The sequence below is a fragment of the Cavia porcellus genome, unplaced genomic scaffold (genome assembly GCF_034190915.1).
Source record: "Cavia porcellus strain 051 isolate PalLab524CR breed Dunkin Hartley unplaced genomic scaffold, mCavPor4.1 scaffold_1, whole genome shotgun sequence".
In the NCBI taxonomy this organism is placed as follows: Eukaryota; Metazoa; Chordata; class Mammalia; order Rodentia; family Caviidae; genus Cavia; species Cavia porcellus.
The window spans coordinates 59817222-59827463 of NW_026947484.1; the positions used below are offsets into that span (position 1 = coordinate 59817222).

Here is a 10242-nt window from a genome sequence, read left to right on the forward strand (position 1 = left end):
ATAAAAGGGTCAATTAGTAGAGTGAAGAGACAGCCTACAGAATGGGAGAAATTTTCGCCTGCTACTCCTCAGGCAGAGGATTAATATCTAGACTATACCAAGATCTCAAAACCATTAAATCACCCAAAATTCAAGACCCAGGAAAGAAATGGGCAAGAGAAAGGAACAGACACTTCACAGAGGAAGAAACACAAATGGCCAATGAATGCATGAAAAAACATTAAACATCTCTGGCCACTAGAGAAATACAAATTAAATCACTGCTAAGATTCCATCTCACTCCAGAAAGAAATCACCAAGAAACCAAACAGCAACAAATGCTGGCGAGGCTGTGGTGAAAAGGAACCCTCCTTCAGTTGTTGCTGAGAATGTGAGCTAGTACAGCATCATGGAGATCAGGGTGGAGATTCCTCAGAGAACCAGAATTAGAAATGCCATGTGACCCAGCCATCCCCCTGCTAGGTATCTCCCCAGAGAGCCTACGTCATCGTACTGCAGTGACACATGCATCCCACTGTTTATAGCAGCACAATTCATAACAGCTACATCCTGGGAGCAGCCCGTCTCCCTACAGCAGATGACCGGATAGAGAAAATGTGGTGTCTGCATATAATGGAATATTACTCAGCTATAACAATTGGATCTCTGTCCGGGCCTTGCTGTCATCTTGGGAGATTCAGGAACTGCTGCCTGCCCTGAATTACTTTCTTTTTTCCACAAGAATTTGGCCATCAGTGCCACTCTCCTTAAGATTTCTTTCATATCGTTGTCCCAAGCATAGTCCAGTGCCACCTTCCTCTCGTGTCTGATCAGATCTGGAACCCTGTGAATGTTACAGGACCCAGTGCTTCTGGCAGCGCCTTGCTCTGTCTGGCACCCTTCACCTCGTCTCAGCAAGCAGAAAGCAATCTGTGCTTTCGACTGTCTTAGAACTTGTCACACCTCGTTCAATGTCTCTTTACTTATCTCTTTCTCCCAAAGCCTATCAACTCCTCGAGGAAAGACCATGTCTCTTGCCTTGGAAGTTCTAGTGTATGACACACTCAGTAATTAATTACTGATTAGTTAATTAGCAACCAATTAACCAAATATAGGTTTTTATTCCTAAGTGCACTATTGCTCTTCTCATTACCTGCACAATCTGGGGCTCCTCCCCCTGTCCTAACTTAAACTAGACTTTAACATCTGGGATAACTAACCCTCAGGCAGGTTTCCTAGGCAGTTTATTTGATTTGCTCATATTAGCACCCACTGCAGGGTTATGCTGGTTTAGGGACAAGGTGTGTATCACCCTCAGTCTTCTACCCCTTATGACCACCCAAGGACTTCCTGTGCAACCTGTCCTGGCTCACACTCAGATAACAGCGAGGTCCATGTGGTTCCCGAAGCCTTGCAGCCCAGCTCACCAGGAAGTGGAGAAGCCAGGAGCCGGTGCACCATTTGCCCGTTGGCCGCCCGAGCCCCTGTGCTCTAAGAGATAATGCCTCAGAGTCTTCCTGTCCAGCCACAAAGAGCATGGAGATGACCAAGAAACCCAGCGAGCCCCTGTGACCCATCAGCAGTGGGAACGGCATTGGTGTTGGTGACCCTGTCTGTGCCTCGCAGGGTGAGAGAAGTCCTCGTTTCCTGCCAAACTGTCCCAGCCTAGGTATAAGCTGTCACTTGATGGACAACAAAATGTTCTATGAATTCATTCCTGTTTTAAAGCAAATTCATTAATTACTAACCACAGAAAAAATGTATATGTTTTAAAAATCATGGTACATCAGCATAAAACACAGATAAACACATGAAAGTGCCAGAGTTCAGTGCTGCCCAGGTGTGAGGACAGTCAGGAGATCGTCAAGACCTGCTGCAGTTATCACATCCACTCTACTAGGTTAGCTAGGTCTCGGTCATTAGTTAGAAGAAAACATCTCACCTTGGGATCACATAAATCCTTAATACAACATTCTTTGTATTTCATACTGTGGAATCCTGGTATTTGGGGAAATACCCTCTAAGTGATGCTTCATGCACATAACTGTATGACTGCAGACTGAGAAACAGTGCAGTCGAGTGATTTGTTTAATATTATTTACATAAATATTTCCCAAACTTAATTACCCATGGATCAGTGTCCCTGAGCGAAACCTGCCGGCTTCTCAGGAGTGCTGGTCTGAGGAGCTGTGCCGATGCTTCCTTGTGAGCAGGACATGGCTCTCAGGCACCACCTCCACGGGTGAAGGCAGACACTTTGGATTCATCCCCACGTAGGAATTAGGGCTGTGTATGATGATCTAGACAGCTTTGATCTGGCGAGGTGGCCATCTACGCAGACCTCATGCTCACTAAACCTAATTTAGGATCTCGTTTCGATCCTAGAAGATCCAGCTGACCTCCAAGTCGCGGTCTCACTGCAGATCCTCCTGTCCTAAAGACATTGCCTCCTCTGCACTGTGTCAGACACTGACCATCAGGGACACAGTTCACACAGAGAGGTGGGCTTGACACCAGGAAAGAGCAGCTCAGATGTGTGAGGTGCCACCGCCTGTGCGGTGTGTGGAGCTCTCTGGATGCATGCATCTTCCCCGCGTCCAGCACACACTTGTCTGCTGAGGGCACCAGCAGACATCTGTGAGACCCAGGCCTGTTCCAGGTGCACCAGCGATGTGCGAGCCTGGAGGAGACATGTGCAACTCCTCGGAGTGCAACCTGAGGTCAACAAATTGGAAAAAGCCACAACTCACCCTTGGGAGGGATTAAATGCCCTGACATCTTCCAAATTGATTTACCTAGATCAGCTCACATGTTAATGAGGCCAGCGAGCCACTCTCCTTCATTGTTCCTATTCTAAATGCAGAGACTTTGGGCCATTAAACAGGCAGGGCCGAGGGTCCAAATGAGTGACACCCACCCAGGCTGGTCCAGATCCTCGGAGTCACTTATAGTGCTGTCATCCAACTTGCACCAAGAGCTGGACACTGAGAGAACCCACTCCTAAGGAATAAAGTGGGTTTTCTTTTCCATTATCCACACCTCTGAATGGATGCACACAAACACTCTTACCCGGCAAAGTGTGTGCACTTAGATTCCTTCTGGGTGCAGACAGTCCCAAGGGCACTAAGAATTTCTATCATCTGAAGGGTCTCCTTGAGAGCGTCTTGTTTGCTTTTCAAGACTGCCTCCTCAGTAAAACCGAAATGCTTTTTGTGCCACAGGTGAAAAAGCTCCACATCTCCACTTTGCCCGCATTGTGAGCCGGGGAGGGAAGAATTCTTGATGGTTTCTCACTGGTTGGTGAGCTTTCTCCGTATCAGGAGACCATGTTTGGGCCTATATGAAGCTGATGGCTATCAGCATGTGCTTCACGCACACCAAATGCTCAGACCAAGCATCTGAAAACCTTTCTGCATCAGTGAAAAAGGACATAAACTAAGCGCAGGGTAACAGCTCCCTAGTTTGGTGGGTGCTGCTGCAGCTACTCAACTCTGCTGTCTTTGCATGGAAGCATCTGGAAAGGATCGCATGTAACTGTTTTTCTATCCATTTCCATTTGTGGACAACACTGACCTGTGCATTCTGCCCAAGCTTTACAAGCTCCAAACTGTTACTCTTTTGATTTTTTAAACAGTTAAGAAATGCAAAAGTCATTCTTGGCTGGCAGGCAGTGCTGAAGCAGGTGGCTGCGTTTGTTCCACAGTGCGTGGATACCAACCCCTGTTGTAACCTGCAGGTTTGGAAATAAGACACACATTTTAAGCTCTTTATTGACAGAAGCTCATTCCACTTTGTTGCCTGAGATCAGTACCCATGAAAACACATGTACAGAACAATTATTGCAGGGTATAAATTCAGAGTTTGCTTTTGTAGAGTAAGAAGGGAAAATTCAGAAAGAAAACACCAAGAGATGTTTTTCTATTTGTGTTACAAAAATGTCCTTTGAAAAAAATTGATGTTTTTTTTTTTTCTTATACTTTTACTACTCCCTGAGTTCAATTTTTCCTAGGACAGTAATTCCAATTTTCTAATGCATCATGAATTTTGTTTCCTAACAAAGAAATATGCATTATTCAGATTCACTAAAAAGCCCATAATAAAAATTACTATTTCTGATTACAAAAGTGTACTTGCTTATTTTAAGACTACCTGGCAAATGCATCAGCACATAGATTATTCCTAGCTCAGCTGATTCCCATTGCAAACCAAAAGACATTTTGTCCTTTTTCCCGTGTCTGGAGCCATCATGAAAACAGTTTCTCTGTTGTCAAGTCAAATGCTAAATAAATTGCTTGGCTTCTTGGCTTGAAATCTCGCCGCAGTTTAACCTTGTGTGTAGGTCTGGGTGAAGCAAAGGTCTCCAGCTCTAAATATTTATTGGTAAACGTTGCCCCATCGCTACTTGGAAATCGGCTTCCATCAGAGTGGCTGAAGTCTGCTAAGCAAACAGCCCAGCTCTGAGGACTGCAGTCAGCGAGCAGCCAGTGTTCCCAGAGTCCTGTGTCTACACCTAGGCTGGCCCCAGGATCACCCCCTTGGTGGAAGGTACCTGTGGCCTGCACAGTGACCTCAGACAGTCTATTAGGAAGTTCTGTGACAGGCTCACTGGTGTCTGTCCTTGCAAGGCTATCTTCGGGTCTCTGGCTTCCTGGCATCATCTGGCAGAATCTGCGCAGCTTCCACTCCATGGGAACGGGAGCCGTGAGAGCCAGGCCGAGGAGCAGGCCTTTCTTAAAGCAAATTCAGCCCCTTAAAGAAAAATAACACTTCTTTGCCCTCAAATCCCTTTCCTCTGCCCCCAGCCCACACTCCCAAATCAGTCAGGCCAGATGTTTGTGAAACTGCAGTTTCCGCCACCAAAAGTACAACATTTACCATAGCTTTTATCAGAGATTTCAATTCCCCTCATCTTAAGGAAAATGACCCTTTTATTTTGTTGTGGACATAAAATTATGGCCCTGGGAAAATTGGAAGCATTTCTGTTGAGGGAAATCAATTTTCTCACTGCCATATATGATCAACATGTCACAGCCATCACCCAGATAATAACAGTAAAGCAGAAGCAAAATGACTGGTAATGCTGGCTTTAGAGGTGGGAACAGATAAAGGCAGATAACGCCTACCCTGCTCTTTAAAGCAAAAAAGCAGAAGAAAAAAGAAGAAAAACCTGCCAGGGTTCTTTTTCGCTCTTTAATTCTCTGCCTTCCTGCCCCACTCTCTTCCCTGTGTGCTTGCTAGAGTATCGTCTTTTACTTTGTGTGCTCATGGGCCAAAGCATTAATGAAACTGCAGAGATGCTTCTTCCTGGAAAAGCGTAAGCACTTTATGTGTAAACCACGCTGGCTCCTTTTCAATCACCCTGTTAATGGGTGGCTAATTGTCAAAAGATGTGACCGGAGTGAGATGACCCAAGAGTGTGTTTAGGTGGAGGCAACGGGAAAGCACAGAAGCAGCCTTCATTTGGAGGCTGCAAACAAAAGGCAGCATCAGCAGCGCTGACCTCCGGGTGTTAATGGCTTCTCCCCGCTCCCTGCCCCACCCCGCTTCCCGGCAGAAGAGTGCATTAGCAGGACTCTACAGTTACAGACTGCTGCCCGCCTCAGCCGGGAGAAGCCACCTCTGATTAAACGTTCTCTGGACAGGCACGTCCCCAGCTATAAAAGTGCCATTTTCGTTTCAGGCAGGCTTTCAGAGACATCCGAGGCCACTGGCACAGAAGGGAGAGCCACCCAGATGTCACAGTGGTCCTTCAGCAAAGACCCAAATCCCGTCTCTGTGGGGCAAGTTTGTCTCTCATACGCGAATTCGGAAAAGGGAATCGCAGTCACTGAGGTCACGCTGGGGAAAATGGCAGGCAAGATTCTCGCAAAGCTTCAGATAGTTTCATAACTTGGTTTATTGCCAACAAAACAAAACTTGTTGTGAGGGAACAGGGGAACCACATAGAGGGGAAACTAACCAAAGAAATCCAGCTTCAGGGGTTTCAGGGCTCCACCGATGTCCTGCAGGAGATGCCCGGAGCAGCTCCACGCAGACCTGATACAACCTCTGTCGGCAAGGAGCATTAAACTGTGGTGCACACACTGGACAGCGCGCTGGGCAGCCATTAGAGATAATGGCCTTGGAATAAAAAAATAACGCTAAAGAGACTGAAGTATGCACTGTGGGTTAAGTAAAACGGTAGTAACGTATAGCAATGGAAAAATGATGCTCAGAGAAAATATTCCCAAAGGAAACACAGCAGAAGGCTATGGATGCCTTAGCAGTGTTACGGTTTCGCCTGTTTCCTCTTACGGTGAAACTGATAGTGCTTTGGACTCTGTTGATTTTAAAACAACCAAGCAAGCAAATAAAAAGTGGCAGAAATAAGTCCCCAGAAGCCTCTTTTGATGCACAAGAACGTCGCTCAGAAAATGACTTTCTCCCAGGTCCACATCTCTCCAGTGTTTAGAGGCCAGGTGGGAATGAACAGCCCCAAGAGGCCTTTCTAGTCCCATCCACACCACAGCACCCCAGCCTGCCGTCTGCCTGTCTCCTGAACACCCTGTGCCTCTAGGTCTCGGTGTCTGAGCAGACAGTGACAGGAGCTTGGAATCCTGGATGGTGGCTGATGGGCTAAGACTTCAGAGGAGTAATCGCTGGCTGGGAGCGGGGGACAGTGTGATTCAGTCTCCCCATTTCACAATAATCTTCCCCCCCAAACTTGCCTTGCATGTATACTGGGTGAGTATACAGTCTCTGGCAAGCTTATTTCTAGCTAAATCTCTGTTTAAAGACAGAGAATGGCTCAAGGAACTCATCGTGGCCCCTGTCTCCTTCAGGCCTCCCCACATCAGAGGTGCTGGGAGGCCAGGATGTAGGTGCCACTGCAGGAAATGCCACCATGTAGTGGGGTGGCCAGGGAGGCTGTCCCTTCTCTCATAGGAGTGGCAGGGCACGTATGCTGGAAATGATCAAACTCAGTGGCTTATTGGAGTGGAATGGTTGGGGGAGAGGTGTTCAGAACACACTTCCTGTCAGTTAGTAAAAGCACATCAATGAACACAAATCAATGCCTGCTTGTTTTCTAGGAATCCGCTTCGTGTTCAGCAAAGACCCAAATGCTGCACTTCTGAGGGGCTCACCTGGAAAGGACGCAGTTTGGGCCCAAGTCAAATACCTTGAAAAAAAGCCCTATGTGGAGATGCCCCACTCTCCATCCTGGACCAAACCGTCAGTCACAGATAAACTCAGAGTAAAAGGTAATGCATGATCAGTGTTGGCAAAACAAACAGAAATCCACCAGTATGGGGAGATCTTGGAATAAATGAAATAATTACAACAGAAAAGTTGAAAGCGCAGTTCTGAAAGAAGGCAAAGTTGTTCCTCTGTAATGGCACTAACTAACTAACACAGGTTAGTGCACCGTGGTGCGTTTGTTACTGCTTCATTGAAGTTTGTGTGGCTTTGGCTCCTCCTGTCGCAGCCCTTGTCTTACTGGGGCTAACGGAGGGAGGATGTGGGAGCCAAAGGAGAAACCAGGCCTGGCCTCTCGCAGGCCACACAGCATTCCCTTGTGCACCCTAGAGACACGAATTGCCCTCCAGCCCTCCCTGCCCTGACTCTGACCAGGTTCCTGTCCCATGTCCTGACATGCTTCCCATATCCACAAAGTACTCCAAGCACTCAATGTACACACTTCACAGTGTTTCATCGTGAATGAACCGATTTGTATTACTAATATTTTTAATTTGCACTTGTTCACCAGCTGAAATGTCTCCTGATTGGAAATCAATTGCCAGCCCTGGCACCTGCTGGTTGGTGGCAGAATGGACATAGTGTCCCTTGAGCAGCAGGTCTATAGGTGCAGCAGGCTGTGGCCTTCTGTCTCTGCCTCGCAGGTGGGGGCGTACAACTGGGGTGTGGTCATCTGTGCTGTGGGGCCTGGGTATGAGGGACGGGAGCTTCAGCAAGGCTCTGTACAGGCCTGGGCCAATCTCCTCAGACCCTCTCCAGGGCTCTTCGAGAGATTCCAAAACCACTTCAGCGCAGAGCACCGGCGGCCACTGTCCCCTGGCTCTGCAGAGCAGAAACACCTGCTGTCCTGTGCAGATGACAAGCGCCTAGGGTACGGGCCCAGGGTACTCACAGCCAGCAGGCCTGGGCAACTTACCTAGCTTGGCAGAGCCTCGGTTCCGTCATGTTGTCATCTTCCAGGAAAAACGCAGGGGACAGCAATATCCCATCTCCCGGATCCGAACTAGATCAGCACAGTCCTGGGTTTTCACAGAATTACTTTGCACTTTTCTCCTTTAGAAAGGTGCCATGCCATCAGTTCACGGGGTTTGGGGTCAGCCAGGCAGACCTAGGCTTGAGTTGCAATAGTGTTATTTACTTGGTGACCAAGCACAGATTGTGCAACTTCTTGAGCCTGCAGTCTTCTCCTCAGTAAGAATTATATAATTATATGAACCCTAAGGTGCACAGAACAAAGCACGTGGGCCCCACTCCCGTTCCCCCCAAGCCTCTCTTCCAGGCAGGCCTCTCGGGGACCCCATCCCTGCACTGCCCGGAGCATGGCACCACCTACCCCACGCTGTCCTCTGAGCACTTTGCAGGCAGCATGACCACCGCGCTGCCCGTGTCACTCCCTGGCTGCGCGCAGCACCTGACCCAGGCCGGCGCCCTCTGCACCCGGTGGGACAAGCTGGGAGCAGAAAGATACGGACCCGGACCAAGTGGGAGCCGGGACATTGGGAATCCTCGCCACCTGTACTTCTGCATGACTCGATAATTATTGATCACTGACCACAGACAGCCCTTAGGGCATCACCCAGTGTGACCCGTGCCTTGCGGAGCTCACGGCCGGGTGCCACCCCAACACATGGTTCCCAGGAACCTAACTGCGCATGTGCCAACTGCCTGGCAAGACACAGCACACATGCGCATAAGACTCCTTAGACCTGGGGAGAAAGAAAATCCAATTTTCATTCAAGAACAGTAGTACTGCAGACTACTGGGGTCACACACATACTTTTTAGATATATGCCTTGTCTATTAATTATACACACTAATACGGAGCGTGAAAATGTACATATATTCACACCTGCATCTATCATGCTGCAGAGTTCAGTGGGCTCCGCAAACTGGACACAGGCAGTATCCAGCTCAAACTGAGGTATCAAGGCTTTGCACACATGCACAAACACTCTGCCCACTGGGTCTGCCTCCCTGGTATCTAGTACCTTGTAGCTAATAGCATGAAGCAGATTTCTTCTTGTTGTATGTCATGCAAAGCAACCCTATTGTGGAAATTAGGAGGGAGCTAAGACACGGAGTGGGAAGGGGAAGAAACGGAAGACAGAGCCGGACAGGTCAGGGGTGTGCACCAGCTCCACACATGGACCAGCACCTTCATGATGTGTTCAAACTAATCAAAATAAGTTCTGAAGACAAATAAAAAATAAATTAATAAAAAATCAAACAGAATCTAAGCTTATACTGCGGCAGATTTGAAAACATTTTCCTGTAAAACTGCGACTTCCTAGTGGGTGCACTGGTCAGACACCAGCTGAAGCTGTCCCCCTGGGAGGGCCTCTGCCTGTCACAAACCACTCCCGAGTTTGAGTTCGGGTAGAAATCTCCGACCCTACCAGGCTGAGGCCTTTGCACCAGGTGTCCTGAGTTTGGAGGTTTCACCTCCCAGTGTGAACTCGTCCATTAGAAACCCTTTGTTTGACTGAGGCCCAGGTACTTGCTTCCCAGCTACACAGCTAAGTAAATGTCCAGCTCAGACAGTCAACATCACTGTCTAAAAATCTTTCCCTCGGACATATTAGCACACATTTGTCATCGGAGAACTGCAGACTCACATATGTCCATAAATATTTGGTCTTGGGAGACCCAGGCTGACCTCCTTGAGAAACAGCAGGGGAAAAAATATCTTATCTCTGTCCTTGGACAACATACAATGAAACGAAGGGAAAGTTTGAATGTGGGCTCTGTGAGGCTGTGTTTCCCTGAAAACAAAATCATTTCACTCTGGTCAATCAATAACTCTCCACGGTCCGTGTGCATCCCGGACTCAAAAAGAGGTTATCGGCCATAACATTTCTTAGCACTTTCATAATGTTATCAGGAATTAAACCGTAACATTTATCAAATATTTACAAGGTACGTGGGACACAGCCCAAGGTAAACACGTGAATCTGATAATATCCAGGCTGCATTTTCAAACAGATGCAAAAAAATCTCAGAAATGTTTGCCTTTCAATGATACATTCT

At 47.7% G+C, this 10242-nt stretch overlaps 1 long non-coding RNA gene across 2 annotated transcripts; it reads right to left on the bottom strand.

Annotated features, from left to right (window-relative positions):
• Positions 1-4734: 4734 nt before the first annotated feature.
• Positions 4735-9055, bottom strand: LOC106028081 (uncharacterized). 2 transcript variants are annotated; one of them, XR_010047582.1, is made up of 3 exons: positions 8549-9055; positions 8132-8328; positions 4735-8037 (listed from the first exon to the last, which is right to left on the bottom strand). It is a non-coding gene; the product is annotated as an uncharacterized LOC106028081 (long non-coding RNA). The 2 variants fall into 2 exon arrangements; XR_001201694.2 differs by having other exon boundaries at positions 4735-6099; positions 8549-9049.
• Between the last annotated feature and the right edge of the window lie 1187 nt (positions 9056-10242).